Source organism: Momordica charantia (genome assembly GCF_013281855.1).
Source record: "Momordica charantia cultivar OHB3-1 chromosome 8 unlocalized genomic scaffold, Mcharantia_2.0 BLBB01000008.1, whole genome shotgun sequence".
In the NCBI taxonomy this organism is placed as follows: Eukaryota; Viridiplantae; Streptophyta; class Magnoliopsida; order Cucurbitales; family Cucurbitaceae; genus Momordica; species Momordica charantia.
In genome coordinates this window covers 17,203,472-17,220,033 of record NW_028275166.1, presented here as the reverse complement: position 1 = coordinate 17,220,033, position 16,562 = coordinate 17,203,472, and the positions used below count along the sequence as shown (strand labels likewise).

The 16,562-nt window shown below is 45.2% G+C and overlaps 1 long non-coding RNA gene across 1 annotated transcript; it reads left to right on the top strand.

Annotated features, from left to right (window-relative positions):
* Nucleotides 1-10,644: 10,644 nt before the first annotated feature.
* Nucleotides 10,645-15,666, top strand: LOC111012419 (uncharacterized). The gene is made up of 3 exons (XR_002601569.2): nucleotides 10,645-10,995; nucleotides 11,251-11,378; nucleotides 15,315-15,666. It is a non-coding gene; the product is annotated as an uncharacterized LOC111012419 (long non-coding RNA).
* Nucleotides 15,667-16,562: the final 896 nt, after the last annotated feature.

Sequence of the window (16,562 nt, the reverse complement as noted above, 5' to 3'; positions counted from 1 at the left end):
CAGCTCCTTGGGTGTTTTGAGGCCAAGAGGATAGCCAAAAAACAGGTCGGTACTATATGTGTGTGGGTGGTATAGTCAAGGGGCCGACCTCCATCAAAGGATGGGTAGGCAAGTGGTTCTTTGCCTCTGGAGAATGGTTGGCAAAGGACGAATCAGGTCGTCCTTTCTTTGATGTGCCTGCTACGTTTGGGAACCTAGGTATGGAGTTCTTCTTATTTTCTTTTTCTTTTCATTTCTTGATATTCACATCTAACTCGAACTTTTGTTTATTTTATGCAGTATCGATCAAGCCGATTCCCGAGCTCGCTCAAGCCACGTTCGACACCCTCAAATTCTACAAGGATAACTTCCCAAGGGGCCGGAAGATCGGGACCTTGGTCACCGACAAGCTGCTGCTAGAATCAGGGCTATTGGACTACAATCCTTTAGTTCGTCCAATTGAAGCTTCGAGGCCAAACTCCGAGCTCGGTAAGTCGTGTTTGATCTCAATCTCAATTTTAGCTTCAAGTTTTTTTAATTCTAACATTTCTTCTTATTCGTACTGCAGCCATGGTGTGTGGATTCACGAGCAGCGTGAAACGTAAGTCTAAGGGTCGTGCTCACGCCCTTAAGATAGTCCAAAGCTCTGACCCAGTTACTCCTGCTGTGGATCAGAATGCCGCTCAGGACCAGGCGGGTCCATCTTCTGCAGCTCCAACTCCGGTGATTGAGTTGGATTCTACAGGGGAGCGCTCCAGGGAGAAGCGTTCGAGGAGCGAGTCCGAGGCCTTGGACGTGTCACCTCTTCGTGAGGTGAGAGAGGGCTCTCCTCTTAAAAGGAGGAAGAAAAAGAAGAAGACCACCTCCTCCTTGGAGGTTGGACCTCGTGGCCCCCTGCCTTCAAGCCACGCCGACCTCGTAGACGACCCTGAAGCTCGGATGGGGGGGAACTTGCGACGTGAAGATGCGGTTCAGAGTGGAACCGTCGAGCTCCGGGGTGAAGGACCAAGTGTCACGCATCTCGGCTTCATGCTTGGATCGCTATCTCAGGAGAGCGTCCAAGTTTGTAAATGATCCGGGGTCCGTGCTGCAACGGACCATCGACCACGCTGTTGAGGTAAGATCTACCCCTACACTTTTATTTTCTCGTATTGTAGCTCGATCTGACCTGAACTTGCCTTTTATGTCTTGCAGGCGTTCACTGCCTCCATCCATTCAGCAGTCATGATCAAGGCCGAGCTGGATGGAAGGGAGGCCTTGGCAGCGAAGGAGAGGGAGAACTCCTCTGCTGCCTTGGAGGCTGCCACTACGCTCAAGGGCGAGCTGCTGAAGGCTCGGAGCGAGGTGGATATACTGAGGGCCGAGGTTGAAGCCAAAGCCGAGCTGCTGAAGAGGGAGGATGAGAGGCATAAGGCCCACCTCCGAGCTGCCCATGCCATCACAAAAGGGTTGGAGAAGGAAAAATTCCAACTCCTTAAGGAGAAGGACGACATGCTCCAGGCCCTTGAACGGAAGGACGCTGCAATTGGGCGTCTTAATGCTGAGTTGAAGGCAGAGAAGGAGCGCCTTACCAACGGGGCTCTCCTTGAAGCAGCCTTCAGGCAACACCCAGATTTTGATGGGTTTGCCAAAGATTTTAGCGACGCCGGCTTCAAATTTTTGATGAAGGGGATTGCTGCTGATGTGCCACACCTCGAGGTCGACCTCGGCGATCTGAAGAAGAGGTACGCTGAGAAATGGGCTTCTGGGCCTAATGGCACCTCAGGTCCTGCATCCCTGGTGGACAAATATGTCAGAGATCTGGACTCTGACTACTCCGACCTGGATGAAGACGAGGTACCAAGTCAGGAACCTACTGAGGTCGGCACCACTCAAGAAGGAGTCCCTTCTCAGCAGGACGGATCTCAGGAGGTCAACCTTCTGGGGTCCCAGGGCGAGCTATCATCTCACCTCGGAAGTAGCTGAGGCTCTATTTTCTTCAATCTTTATATATATATATATATTTCTTTGGGCAGAGCTACAAGGTATATAAGCCTTGGCTCTGTCCTTTTAATCAATGAAACTCCCATTTCTGTCTGTTCTTTTTATGTTCTTCCCTTTAAGAATCCTTTTAAACTTGCTTGTATAAATAGGAACTTGTGAAGGAACAGATTCATCTCGCACTTCTAACCCATAACTTTTGTGTAAGTTTAAAGGCTTGTGAGATAACTCTTTTCACATCGCACCTCTTTCCTAAGGTTTGAATTTGAGAGTCCTTTATTAATATTTAACATTTCTCCTCGAACTCGGAAGTCCGAAAGATAAAATCAAGCAATTTGAACTTTTTTTACATCGCACCTTTAACTTGAGCGTTCCAAGGTTTGAATTTTAAGTTCATAATTAATACTCACATCGCACCTCGAACCTGTAGGCTTAGAGGATTGAATTTTTTGAACCTTCAACATCGCACCTTTAACTTAAGCGTTCAAAGGATTGAATTTTGGATCGTAATTCATTTTGACATCGCACCTCGAACCCGTGGGTTTTGAGGTTGCCGATTTTAAGTCTTGCGGGAGTCCGTGGCCTCCATTTAATTTCTAATCGAACTCGGAGTTATGAAATTAAATAACCCCATTTATTGAAAGTTTTGCCCCTTGAAAATTTTTAGAAGCCCATTTTGGGACTATTTTGACATTTCAGGGGTAATAGCGCTTCAAGTGCTCCGCGTTCCATGGATGCGCAAGCACTCTTCCTTCCAGGTCAGCCAGCATATACGTTCCAGATCGGACTATACCTTTGACTTCGAATGGTCCCTTCCAACTTGGGTCAAGGGTGCCGACATGACTCTGAATTTTCCTTAAGACAAAATGTCCAACTTGGAAGCTTCGAGGTCGAACTCGGGCATTGTAATGTCTGGTCATTCTGTTCTGATACTCTGCTAAGCGCAGTTGAGCCATTTCCCTTTTTCCTTCCAATAAGTCCAGGTTAAGGAGTAGCTCTTCCTCGTTCTTTGTTGGCTCGTACTGTTCTACCCTGTCTGTTGGTATGCCGATCTCGACTGGTACAACAGCTTCAGAACCAAAGGCTAGAGAGAACGGAGTTTCGCCAGTTGACTCCCTTGGGGTGGTTCGATATGACCACAGAACTTCAGGTAGCTCATCGGCCCATCTTCCCTTTCTGGAGTCCAACCTTAGCTTGAGTCCTCGCTTTATGATCTTGTTTACCGCTTCGACTTGTCCATTCGCTTTTGGATGTGCAGGGGACGAACTGAGGTGGCTTATGCCCAACTTTCTACAAAACTCCTTGAACTTTGCATTGTCAAACTGTTTTCCGTTGTCTGTCACGATAGCATTTGGTATGCCAAAGCGGCACACAATGTTTGTCCATACGAACGACGTGACTTTGGACTCTGTGATATGGGATAGTGCCTCGGCTTCGGCCCACTTAGTGAAGTAGTCCACAGCGACAACGGCGAACTTTGTTTGTCCTTTGCCCAGAGAAAAAGGACCTATGATGTCTACCCCCTATTGCGCAAATGGCCATGGGGCCAAGATGGGGGTGAGCAGTTCGGGAGGTTGATGGATAATGTTTGCGAAACGCTGGCAGTTGTCACAAGCTTTCACAAACTGCTTTGCATCCTGCTCGATACTGGGCCAATAGTACCCTTGTCGAACCACCTTTGCCGACAACGACCTGGCGCCAGAGTGGTTTCCACACACCCCTTCATGGACTTCCCTAAGAATGTAAAGGCCTTCTTCGGGAGTCAAACACTTGAGGAGAGGTAGGGAGAAGCCACATCGGTACAACATTCCTTCTCGGAGTGTGAACCGAGCTGCTCTTCGCGTCATCTTCTTTTGCTCCTTCGGATCTTGCGGTGGGTTTTCTTTGATGAACTCCAAGATTGGGTCCATCCAAGTGGGTGATGGAGTATCAACCTCCATTACATCTGGCTCCAAGATTGAAGGAGTGTCCAAGATCTCAACCGGGACCGATCTAGCCAGGTCGGTCTCATATGCTGATGCCAATTTGGCCAAGGCGTCAGCATTAAAGTTCTCAGATCTTAGAACTTGACTCACCTCGTCAGTCCCGAACTGGGCGAGCTGCGATCTGACCTTGCTTAGATATTTTTCCATTCGGGGGTCCTTCGCTTGGTACTCCTCCTTGATCTGATTTACAATTAGCTGGGAGTCACTAAAGACCTTAATGTGGTTGGCCCCCAGTCCTTTGGCAACGCGCAGGCCTGCTAGGAGTGCTTCGTACTCGGCCTCATTATTTGACGTCCGAAAGTTGAACCGCAGAGCATATTCGAATCGTTCACCTCCTGGTGCGAGCAAGAGGATTCCTGCCCCGTACCCCCTCTCGTTAGAAGATCCGTCAACGAAGATCGTCCATGGGAGTTTGGTCTTGACCGACTGAGGTGGTGGAGTGAGCTCTGCGATAAAATCGGCCACTGCTTGTCCTTTCATCGCAGTTCTGGGCTCGAACTGGATGTCGTACTCACTCAATTCCAATGCCCACTTCATCAGACGCCCTGATGTTTCAGGCTTAAGGAAGATATTCTTCAGGGCCAAGTTTGTAAGTACTATGAACGTGTGCGCTTGGAAGTACGACCTAAGTCTTCGGGCCGAGGTGACTAAAGCGAGGGCCAGCTTCTCCATTTAGGGATATCTGGTCTCGGCCTCGGTCATGGCCTTACTGGTGTAATAAATGGGGCTTTGGCTCGCACCCTCTTGCTTGATCAGTGCCGAGCTGACGACGCTAGCAGATACCACCAGGTACAAATGGAGTTTTTCCCCTGGTAATGGCTTTGCGAGTAGAGGTGCCGAGCAGAGATAGTCTTTTAACTGCCCTAGCGCTTGCTCACACTTTTCCGTCCATTCGAACGGTCCCTTCTTCCTAAGAACTTTGAAGAACGGAAGACATTTGTCTGTCGATCTTGACACGAACCTATTCAAGGCTGCAATCCTGCCATTGAGGCACTGAAGCTGCTTTAGAGTCTTGGGTGCCTCCATCTTGAGCACGGCCTTTATCTTCTCTGGGTTAGCCTCAATCCCACGGTTATTTACCATAAAACCAAGGAATTTTCCCGAGGAGACTTCGAAGGCGCACTTGGTCGAATTGAACTTCATTTGGTACTTGCGTAGCACTCAAAGGCTTCGGTCAGATCGGAAAGATGCGAGTTTGACTGCTTGCTCTTGACAAGCATGTCATCCACATATACTTCTATATTCCGACCGATCTGCTTGGCAAACATTTTGTTCACCATCCTTTGGTAGGTCGCACCCGCATTCTTTAGGCCAAAAGGCATCACCTTGTAGCAGTACAGACCTTGGTCTGTTATGAATGCGGTGTGATCTTGGTCTGGCAAATGCATTTTAATTTGGTTGTATCCGGAGTTGGCATCCATGAAGGTGAGTAGCTCGTGCCCGGCTGTTGCGTCCACGAGCTGGTCGATCCTTGGAAGGGGGAAGCAATCTTTTGGGCACGCCTTATTTAAATTTGTAAAGTCCACGCACATCCTCCACTTCCCGTTGGATTTTTTAACTAATACAACGTTAGAGAGCGACTCAGGATACAGAATTTCTCGTATATATTCAGCTTTTAAGAGTTTGTTTACTTCCTCAACAATTACATCACTCCCATCTTTATTTACAGGTCTTCTTTTTTGCTTTACAGGTCGGAATGATGGGTCTATGTTGAAGCGATGCACCATGATCTTCGGGTCGATACCAGGCATGTCCTCGTGAGACCATGCGAAGACGTCCGAGTTAGACCTAAGGAAGTTGATAAGTTCTTCCCTGTCAGTGCCCCCCAACATGATTCCTATGCTTACTTGTTTTTCGGGGCTAAGTAAAGGAACAAGCTCGAGCTCTTCTGTTGGCGAGGAGAACTACCTTTTGCCTTCCTTTGGCAGGTCGGCCTCTGACTCCTACAGCTTGCCACGATTGGTTTGTTCTTCCAGGGCGCATACCGCCGTCCCTTTAAACGCGGATGCATAACACTCCCGTGAGGTTTTTTGCTCACCTCGGACTGTGCCCACCCCATTCGGGGTTGAGTATTTCAAGACTTGATGCAGTGTGGAGGGGACGGCGCGAAATGAGTGGATGATGGGTCTCCCGAAAATGGCGTTATAGGCCGATCTGCCGTCGATCACTACGAACTCGGCCATCTGCGTTACTTGGGTAGCATCTTGCCTGATAGTTACCGGCAGGTCGATGCACCCTTCAGGGGAGACCGATTCTCCAGAGAATCCAACCAAAGGTGTTGGACTCTTCTTCAATTGTGACCTGGTCCATCCCAATGCTAGATATGTTGGGAGGGACAAGATGTTGGCAGATGCGCCTCCATCAACCAATACTCTTCGGACCAGGACGTGTTCAATGAGAGGGGCGATCACAAGCGCGTCATTGTGGGGCAAATGGATCCCTTCCAGATTGGCATCGCCGAAACTGATGGAGCAAGTGGGCTTCTGCTCCCTGATGATACATACCTCGCGTCTGGCCTCGCGAGCTAACTCTTTCCTTTTGTTTCCGGACTGGCCCCCACTCGGGCCCCTGAAAATAGTGTTGATGACCGTAGGTCGGTCATCCTGGCGAGGCGGCGTTCTTGAACGCTTCCTCTCTTCTTTCTTTTCGACCGAGTTAGACCTCGGTTTGCCCACAAATTTTTTGAAGTAGCCATCTTGAATGAGATCTTCAATCTGGCGCTTCAATTCCCAGCAACTTGTCGTATTATGGCCGTGATCGCGATGAAAACGGTAGTACTTATCTTTGTTGCGCTTCTCTGGGTCTCCTTGGAGCTTCTCAAGTCGCTTGAGGAGCTTTTCCATCCCACTTTCCTCGATGTTCGTGAGTATCTCAGAGACGGGGATGGTGGTTGGAGTATACCGTTCATAAGGTCGGCTCCGGCTGGGGCCACTCTCCGACCTATGGTACTCTGTTCTGCCACTGGAGGAGGATGGTCCCTGATCTTTGGACTTGACATCATTCCTCCTCTTCTCCTGGCTTAGTTTTTTCTGATCGATCTGCTTTTCAGGTCGGCCAGTCTTGGTTCGGAGGAGCTCCTGCCCATCAATGACTTTCTTCGCCTTCTGTAACACTTTGGCGAAGGTGTCTGGAGCCTCCTCTCCAAGTTTTACGGTTAAGGTTTCATCGGCCAGGCCGGTGAGGAAGTAGCACATGGCCGAATCATCGGAGCAGTGTGCGACCTTCAGCTGCTCCTCTTGGAACCGTGTGACATATTCTCTTAGCGTCTCTCCTTCCTTCTGTCTGATCGTGGCAAGGTGAGTCGCTGTTTTTCTGTCGTAATGCAGATAAGAGAATTGGCTAATGAACTCCTTTCTCAGCTGAGAATAGGTCGATATCGACCTAGCCGGCAGTCTCCGGTACCACAGGCGCGCGCTGCCGGTAAGCGCGATCTGGAAGGCGCGGCATTTTATTGCATCCGTTGCCGCTAGGCCCCGAAGACCTCAACATAGTCTTTGGGGTCTTTAGACCCATCATAGGGCTTCATGGTGGGAGTCTTGAACTTCGGAGGGATTGGAGCCTCCATAATATCCGAGGTGAATGGCGATTCTCCCAAGTCGCCATCGTCAAACGAGCTCTCCTTCTTCTCGCACCTGGCTTTGAGTGCCTCGACTTGCTCATCGAACCTGTGTTTCATCAGGTCGAACTCTTCCCTGGTGATCACAGCTTCTGGTGCTAGAGGCTTGTATTTTGATTGAGCCTTTAGGTTCGAGTTGGAGAATTCTCGGGAGTAGGAAGGAGAGTCTTCCGGCTCCCGAGATGCTCTCTTCTTCTTTTCAATGAGATGCTTTCTCAGATCGTTATCCCGCAAGCTGTAATCCACTCCTTCATCGTTGGGAATGGGCTCGCGATCGCCAGGTTGGATAGATGGAGCTCCCTTTTCACCGGGTGCGCCCGGGGCTATAGAGGGAGATGCAGTTCGGTTAGCACGCGTTGCCTCGGTGTACATTTCTTCCATTGTGCGCAACCGATGGCGCATATCATCCAACTCGCGCTGGAGAGTAGACAGAGCTTCAGGATCTGCTGCCTGGTTGGCCCTTTGGGAGGTCTTTCTCGACGTCCCTCCTCGGCCTCTGTTGGCTTTTGAGGGTTTCGGGTGAGCAGGTGGTAGCTCTTGGTTCGCATGGCGGGCAGATCTGCGCGGCAGATCTCCCTCTTGCCCTGCTCGGACCTGGTCCTCGACTATTCTTGCACCGAGGTCTCGCTGAGGGCCGTTATCAGCGTTCACACCCCTCTGTTCTGTCGTATTGGCAGAGTTTGCTGGATGCACCATCTTTGCGTATATATTTTTTTTTAGATTGGGATGACTTAAGATGTCCTTCCCACAGACGGCGCCAAATGTTTATGCAGGAATTTGCACGACGGTTCTTCACGAATCGAGCTCGAACCCGGTCTCCGGTTCCGACCTAAACACTAGAATGGACCTGCACAAGAGGGTAAGCACTCCGACACTCAAGTCAGTATAGATCGGACTCCTTATTTAGTTCGAGGTGAGATTCGATACCTGAGCGTGAAATGAAGCCCTCTATTTATAGGTGACGGATCCGACAGCACACACGACCGGCGGTTACATGTCTTTTCTCATGTCGGACCTGTCGGGTTCCGAGCAGGTCGGACCCCAGTCAGGTCGAACTTTGGTGCCCACACTTAGTCTTTTATAGCGGGCAAACCTGGTCTCCTCGGCGGGGCCGAGGTGGACCTAAGCAATCCTTTTTATTCGGTTTCTTCAAACACTAATAAGGGTCCTCCACGTGTCCCGGGTATGTTTACCCTCAAACAACGTTTATACACCAAAATTGCCCAATTTATACCACAAAACACTCTCTTTGGGAGAGTTATCTCTAACCAAAAAATTTATTCGAAAAAAAGTTATTAGAAACCAACTTAGAATTTTGCTAAGTGCAATCTTGACTTTTTCCCGACCGTGTTGAAATAAAATAATTTTTGCTAAAACATTGCACAGAGAGGTTAAAAACTAAATTAGATCATAATTCAAGAAAGGAAAATGCACGAAGAAATAAAAGGAATAATTTCCATTGATTTAATTAAAAGAATAACAAAGTATAATTAGTTATAGGTTAACGTTTTTCTCTTTCGAGCTTGAAGAGAGTTTAAACTCGCTAAAGAACATATTGAAATAGATGAAGAACAAATGAAAAAAAGCATGAATTAAAACAAGACGAAAGTATAACTAGGCTGAAGTTTTTTGAAAAGACAAAAAAAATAACAAAAGGAAAAGATCTACAATGAAATAAAACTATTACCTAGTGCTGGAACTGGAACAAAATGAATGATAAGAGGTTGTAAAGGATGCTTGAACTGCTGTGGGATGCTTTGGGAGGCTCTCCTTATATAGGTCGGGCTTCAAGTTGGTTAACTCCCCACTAAAATAGGAGGAAAGGGTTGAGATTCTACGAACTGCTGGAATTTGACTTGAACTAGGCTGAGTTTGTTCAAGTGAATCACATGCTAGATGATTCCTGTAACTACAACTGGGTTAAATTATCGTTTTACCTCTAAGTTACTTCTTTCACCTTAAGTACCACTGATCCTCTAATGAGCAACCTGTTTATGGTCCGACCATTAAACAAAAGTCTCTCTCGGGTCAGCGAAAGGGTGAGGCCCCTTATTCAAGTTCTCAAGTCGGCACTTAAGAGAATACTCATCTATTTACCCTAATGTCGGGAATGAGTGAATTCTATCTGTTGTAGTTATGTTCCCAGCTCCCCACTTGGTCTCGTCCCCAAAATGGTGGGAATATTGAGTCGGCGACCCGGGTCATTCTCACCCATACAAATCAAAGGACGATCTCTTCTAAGTAGAAGTGAGGGGAATGTGAATCTCGGAGCAGAAGCAGTAGAATGCGTTCTTGAATTTCTTTTAAAATTTAAAACACATAAAAATATAAAACAGGGAAGAATGTTAGATTTTACATTTGAAGACTCTAATTCGTGTAATCGCAATGAGACAACACCACTTGATCTTCCTCGCTATGTCTCTCGATCGAGAATCCGGATTGTGGGATCCAATTGTAAGAAATTTAGAGACTAAGACAAATTGTGAGATTTGTTTAGCCTTTAGCACCTCTTTAGGGTGTAGCCTACCGTTATATTTATAGAGAGAGAAAATCCTATGACGATATCTTATCCTCATAAATATATGATATCTTTTCATGAATCAAGGGGAAATCCCAAGGCCATTAGAATATCTTCTTGTTGTTATTTAGTTAGTAATAAACAAATTAATTAAATCAATTAACAATTAATAATTATTAATCTAATTAATAATTTATTAATTAAATTATTAATTATTAATCAAATTAATAATTGATTAATTTAAATCCAAATATTAATTAAAAAAATAAATAATTAACAATTAATTATTTAAATTTTAATTAAATATCACATATTTAATTAAAACTATATATTTGAATTATATTCAATTTCATCTCCCTCGTATAACCTTTAGTTTTAATATAAATCCATTTTTTTTAACAAAGACAAATTTAATGAAAATCAAACTGCCACGAGGGCTACAAGTAAAGGCTGTAACTTAGCTATTACGGATTCCAACCACATAGGGAACTTATCTCTCCATAAACAATTCATCTAAACGACCACCGCCTCTTTTATCAGATGTTCCACCACCAAATTGAAAGTCCTCTACACATGGCAAAACGACAAAGACAAAAAATTCAATTTGAGTTCCTTTATTTCCTATACCCGCATCCCCACCTCCAAACGAAGGTCCTCTTCTCGGTTCAGCAAAAAGACAGCTTCCACACAGTCCGAAAAAACCGACACCACCTCAAGACCCAACTGTTTCGCCAAGCATAGCCCATCTCTGATCGCCTGGAGCTCTGCATGCAACAGAGGAAGCTCAACCGCCACGACCTTAGACATCGTAACAGAGAAAGGTTGATCTGCCAGACGAATCGCAACTCCAATTCCCGCTGTCTGGCTACCCATCATGCAATAAGCATCGCAATAGACACACGCCCCTTCCACCACAGGTAACCCTCTGGAACAATCGGCTTCTCCGAAACCCCTTCACAATCTCCAACTCCCTCCCCCCTTCTATTTGTCAAAGATTTCTTAAACACTCCCACATAGTTAATGGTCCACTTCCCTTTCACAGACGCCGACGAAATTTGCTTATTGTGGCACACATTGTTCCTGTCATTCCAGATTTCCCACAAAGTAACCACAATAGTTTCAATCTCTTTCTTTTTACAAGAATCTAACCATTTCTCCCAATGGGCCAATAGGTCTAATTTCTCACCGCCACCATGGAGGATGAATGAGTTGATTACCTTCCAAATCTTCTTCACACCCGAACAGAACAACAGGGCATGAATAGCGGTCTCCGACTTTCACGAACTTCTCGGACAAAACGGTACCACCTCTACCCTTCTTCTTCTGAGATTGAGTATGGTAGGAATAATACCATGTAATGATCTCCAAAGAAAATGATTTATTTTCGATGGGATTTTTAGATTCCACAAGGCTTTCTAGACCGAAGACGAGTTAGAGGACCCTGAAGATGAAGCTTGAATTTTTTGATTCATAAATAATTTGTAGCAGCTCTTCACACTATAATGCATTTTTTTTATCATTGTGCTGCAACCATACATCCTTATTATTATGAACACTTGAGGGGATCTTCCTCACCCAGTTGGCAGCTTCAGGCAACAGAAAATGGGCCAACCTCTCATCATCCCAACCACCCCAAGGCTTATATAGACATTCCATAATAGATCCTTCACCTGCTTTAGATTCACCATAGGTTGGAAAGTTGACTCACGAGGAATCCACCTATCCTTAGCACATTGATCGTCCTGGCATTCCCAACCCTTTTCCTCAAACCTTTAGCCAGCAACTTTCTCCCTCAAATGAAGCTTTTCTAGAAGTACGGGCCCTTAAAGTCCTTCAACACCTCGAAAACATCACAGTTAGGAAATTAACGCCCTTTTAGAATTCTGGAAACAAGGAGATTCTCTCCACAGATCACACGCCAAACTTTCTTAGCTAGGAGGGCTTGATTGAACCCCTCAATGTCCCATAAATTAAGGCCATCAAGCTCCTTAAGAAAGCAGAGCTTCTCCCAACGCATCCAATGCATCTTCCTTTTGGCCTCAAAGGAATCCCACCAGAATTTGGCGTATAGAGAAGTAATTTCCGAGCAAAAGCATTTCGGAAGTCGAAAAATACTCATAGTATACATACTTTTAATCAGGACCTTTTTCCCCCCAAGAGGAATAGACTTCTCTTCCACCCTTTCATAGCCCTCCAAACTCTATCCTTCACAAAACCAAAGTCACGAGATTTACTTCTAGACAGAGCCAAAGGGAGCCAAGATACGTTCCCAAATTTTGATCCTCACCTGGAGAATAGATTGCAAATATTTCCTTCGATCCAAAATAATATTAGGGGAGAAACATACCATTGACTTGTCAAAGTTAATGCATCACCCAGAAGCACGCTCATACTCTGCAAGTATTTTCTTCACATGAAAGCATTTCACCGGATCCCCCTAAAAAATAGAAGGCTATCGTCTGCGAAGAAAATATGAGAAATTCTGGGGCATTGATCTAGTATAGAAACTCCTGTAATAAGACAATGGTAGCTGGCCTCTGTTAGCGCATTCGAAAGCCCGTCAGCACAAAGTATAAAAAGATACGGAGATAAAAGATCACCTTGTCTTAGGCCTCTGATAAGCACAATACTACCTCGAACCTCCCCATTAATACACACAAAGAAGTGAACTGTTGATACACAGTGCATTATGGGCTTCACCTAATTAATCTTTCAGCAAGACCCATCTTCAACATAAGTTGTCCTAGAAACTTTCATTCAACGTACTCTGTCATAAGCCTTACTCATATCCAATTTAAGAGCCGCCCACCCTTCACGCCGTTTCCTTATGCCTTTTAAAGTGTGAAGGCACTCATGTCCAATAATAATATTGTCATAAATTGTAACGCCCCGTGTTACTCAGGTTAGCTTGCCTCGAGTTCCGAGAAATTTTTATAACAAAAATAGATTTTATTTATTTATTTATTTCATTTTATTTTGTTTGATTCATCAGTTATCTTTATTTAATTTAAGTGTGGCATCTCGGCTATTGTGTATTGCTACAGAATTAGTGGTGAGTTAGTCGCGTGTAGTTATTTATCAAATTATGGTTTAGTACGGATTCCGCTATGTGACACTTGTTTTGGGCCATTGGGCCAATTACGAAATTATATTATTGGCTTGTTTTAACAAGGAGGGGTTGGGTAAGTGGGCCTTAAACAAAAGGAAAAGAACCCAAGCCCCAAGGAGTTAAAAGTTTAAAACAAATAACCCTAGCCCGTGTTCTTTTCCTCTTCTTCTTCCTCCCTTTCCCTCTCTTGTTGAAATCGCCGGCCACCCCCACTCGGATTCTTCTTCTCCGGCGAGCAGCTCCGTTCAGGCGACGCGACGAACAGCGGCGGTATCGGAACAGCAGGTGCTGCGTCGGGACAGCAGCACGGCAGCAGCAGCGTCGGGCTCGGGCAGCAGTAGGCGGCGTCGGGCAGCAGCAAGCGGGCGTCGGGCAGCAGCAAGCGGCGGCACGTGGTCTCGGGCAGCAGCAGGTGTGGCGGCGGCGGCGCGTGGTGGCTGTTCACGGGGTTTTCCCTCGATCCGACAAACTCCAACGACTCGAATAGCTTAGATCCGGGAAGCCCGGTAATTTTCTTTGACCCACCCTTGTTCGAAGTTAGATTTGGATTACCCACACCTAAACGAAATCGATTTGGAATACCCACACCTAAGCGAAATTGTTTTGTAATAACGGACATCAAATCGAAGCCGTTGGAGGTCATTTTGGGCGTTTTTCGCTGCTGTAAAAACGTGGACAGCAGTGTTTTGGGTGGTGTCCGGTGATTATCTTCATCCGTTCGAAGCCTGATTTACGCTACCCACCCCTTTGCAAGCTAGATCTAATTTACCCACACCTACACGAAGTCGTTTTGCGTTAATGAGACCCTTTGAACCCTCTTAGAGTTGTTTTCGAAGGCTGAACAGTATATTTATATTGCTGTATTTTTTCTGTTTTTGTGCTTAGGTGTGAGTTCGACGCAAACTTAAGGACGTGGTTGTGTAAGTAGCATCAGGGGGCGAGTGCGTGCGTTATTTAGCGTTAACGAAATGGTTTTGATGCTGATTTTTAGCTAAAATAATTTAATTGAGCATGTAGGGATTGTTAGTTTTGATTTGTGAACTTCTAGTGATTTTGTTGCCGTCTTTCTACTATTGAACACTTATGAGGAAACATGCTTTCTATTCTTATTGTTGGAGGTGACTAGTAGATTCTGAATTGTTGTGGTTAAAAGTAACTGGCTCATGACGTTTTGCAAACATGTTGTAAATGAAATGCTCGTGTTGTTAAACTGATAATTAGTTTATATTGTTTTAGTTGTGAGCTGTTGGGCGGTGACTTGTTTATTACAAAGAAAAGCATGCTTGTGAACTGTGCAGTGAATTGGAATGTGGGAAATATACTTGTAGGTGGTCTTGGGAGGGCTAGTGAAGTGGTGAAGGGTGAAGGGTGAAGGGACGGGTTGGCAGTCCGTTAAACTGTGGGTGGTCTGATTTGAAAGTGCATATAAATCGCTTGGAGGTTCAAAGCCTTGAGTAGTTGCCTTGGGAATAAATGACAAGGCCGAACGTCAAATTTCTGTAAATGAGTATTGGGGTCTTGGGGATAAATGTCAAGGACCAATACGCTGGGAAGTCATCGGTACCTTGGGGATAAACGGCAAGGATCGGTGCACAATTCAGGCCTTGGGAATAAATGGCAAGGCCGAACATCAAGTTTCTGTAGAGGAGTATTGAGACTTTGGGGATAAATTTCAAGGGTCAATGCGACTCGAGGAGTTAGGCTTGAAGGACTAAAGTAGAGTGGTGCTGGCGAAGTAGTGGTGCTAGACCTTGGGAATAAATGACAAGGTCGAACATCAAGTACTGTAAAAGGAGGGGGGGCGGTATCTTGGGAATAAATGTCAAGAGCCGTCATGCCTCGAGAAGTTAAACGGGGAGTATCACAGGGGGGTGTAGAGGGAGGTTTAGTACTGTGGGACAAGGGCTAGTGAATCATTGGTTGTAGTCTTGGTAGTTCCGACGCATAGTTGTTGTATGTAAATGTCAAGTTATTGTTTTTTTTATCTCTCGCTGTCTATTTAATTGTCTTGCTATCGTTTTATTTTATATGCCGTGACTGTGAGCATGATTTTTGTGTTAGTTAGGAAGGGCTACTTACGGAGTACCTTATGTACTCACCCCCCTCTTTATCCTTATTTGTTTTCAGGTGTGAACAGGGTCGACCGCGGTGATGACGTGGAGAGGGCTTGACCGAGGAGGGATCACTAGTCGAGTTAGTGAGGATAGAGGGAAGGGTCGTTTGGTGTGAGTAGCGTTGGCATTTATTTTATGGCTAGGTGTGGACCCGAGGAGCGATTTTGTTTTCTTTAGAACTACTTTTATTTTTTTTGTATGGATGTTATTGTTAAACGCGTCACTGGTGTCGTTGGAGTTTAGGTGTACGATTGTTTTATTTATTTAAGAATTTAGCCACTTAGGCTGGTATGAGATGTTTTTTTTTATTGCCCACGGAGGGCGAAGTTTCGACAGTTTATAAAATTGATATTTTTTTGGTGGAATTATGGGAGTCGAAGCTTTATTTTATTTAAATTATTTCCAGGGAGTTGGTTATCTCGTGTTTAGAGTTAAGGCTAGACAGGTGGATTATTTAGCATTACCTAGTATGGTATATAACATCTTGGGGCGTTACATAAATTGACCTTCTAGGGATAAAAGCTTATTGATATCTGAAATTACCATATGGAGCACTTTTTTAAGACTAGACACGATCTTGTATGCTACATAACACAGGCTAATAGGACTGAACTCCGTTACCTGCTTTGGGTGATCCATCTTAGGAATTAACACTATATTCTTGTTATTCCACTTAGCCACACTTTCAAATCCACTAAGAATTCTCAAACAACATTCTAGCGTCCGAGGTCCTACAATTCCGCAATGTTTATGATAAAATAAAGCTGGGAAACCATCAGGCCCTAGGGCCTTCGTTCGGAACATCTCTCTGATGGCATACTCTACCTCCTCCTTACCAAACGGCTCTAGCAAACGACGATTCATTTCCCACGTCACACTCGGTCTAAAATGCTTTAGAATACAGACAATATCTTCATCAGAAGGCTGTGAGCATTCGAACAGCTTTGTAAAGTAATCTTCAAATTCCTTCACCACCTCATTACCCACTTTAATCCACCTTACATCCCTTTTAACAATACCAAGAATCTCATTCTGAGATCTTCTCTACGAGGCCTTCTTGTGGAACCAATTCATATTTTGATCTCCCCATTTCAACCACTCTTCTCTAGATATTTGCTTCCAATAGATTTCTTCCTCTTCAATAAGCACATCAAGACGAGTGGCCTATTCAAATATTAATTATTTGAATCCTATTCAAATATTTCTCGTATAACATCTAGTTTAACTATGGAATATTTATTCAAAAATAAACTATATATAT